The sequence below is a fragment of the Aplysia californica genome, unplaced genomic scaffold (genome assembly GCF_000002075.1).
Source record: "Aplysia californica isolate F4 #8 unplaced genomic scaffold, AplCal3.0 scaffold00795, whole genome shotgun sequence".
Lineage (NCBI taxonomy): Eukaryota > Metazoa > Mollusca > Gastropoda > Aplysiida > Aplysiidae > Aplysia > Aplysia californica.
The window spans coordinates 307,269-308,690 of NW_004798065.1; positions in this window are offsets into that span (position 1 = coordinate 307,269).

A 1,422-nucleotide genomic window follows, 5' to 3' on the forward strand; every position below is an offset into this window, starting at 1 on the left:
GTCTGTCTGTCTGTCTGTCTGTCTGTCTGTCTGTCTGTCTGTCTGTCTGTCTGTCTGTCTGTCTGTCTGTCTGTCTGTCTGTCTTACTTTTCCCCAGCAATAAATGAACTTCATTCTGTCGCCGTGTTTCTCCTTACTCCAACAAATATTCATTATCCTCAGTAAATCAACGAAGAATAAAAAACCTTTTCGAGATTTCACGAGGTATAATTCCGCCATTTCTTTATTTGAAATGTGTGTGACAGGATAGCATTGGCGTTTTGAATTTAAAAATTCAAATTACTCAGAATTTACTTTTTAGGATTTGTCTGGTTTTTCCCCTATGGTCTTCAATTACGATTTTGAACACTCACTTAATCTCTCTTTATATTCCCCGATATCAAAATAAATGACAATTTTAACTTCTTTAAACTATGAACAGAATATAAAAGCAGTAATACTCACTTAATATCTCTTTATATCCACAGAAATCAAAATAAATTACAATTTCAACTTCTTTAAATTTTGAACAGAATAATATAACAATTGTAATACTCACTTAATCTCTCTTTATTTCCCCGGGGAATCAATGCAGGTTAATTCATTTTAAGGATTCTATGACATACATATTAGCATGAAAGTCCTTGTCTATTTCTTTACTCATAACATTTAATTTTTTTTTTAAAGATTAGTATTATTATGATTATATACAGCAATGTCAATATTTTAAAATCATAATCAATAATTACAACTTTAGATATTCACTTTTATCAGTCTTTATTTCCCTTGGAATTAAAATAAACCACCATGCCAATTTCTTTAATCATAAACACGTCATATTAAAACTTGGAATACTCACTTTAATCTGTCTTTATTTTACCAGGAATCAAATAAACGTCAAATTCTTTAAATCATAAACAATGATTAAAACTTCTAATATTCACTTTTATCTGTCTTTATTTTCTTTGGAATTAAAATAAACCACCATGTCAATTTGTTTAATCATAAACACGTCATATTAAAACGTGGAATACTCACTTTAATCTGTCTTTATTTCCCTAGGAATCAAAATAAACGACCAGGTCAATTTCTTTAAATCATATAATGATATCATATTGAAACATGGAATACTCACTTAATCTGTCTTTATTTCATCACATATCGAAATAAACCACAATGTTAATTTCTTTAAATCGTAAACATGTCAAACTAAAACTTGCAATACTCACTTTAATCTGTCTCTATTTCCCCGGGAATCAATGGCTCTCTTGCAGGGACAGTCCAGGAATGTGAACAGCTCTACCAGCCTGGCTTGATCAGAAACAGTTGGCCATCTCCATTTCCACGTCTCTTTGCCTTTTGATGGAACAAATAGCACAGATTCTTTTTTCATCGATCTTTTTCTGGTATTTCTGTTTCCGTTTCTAGCGAGTTTACACCTGG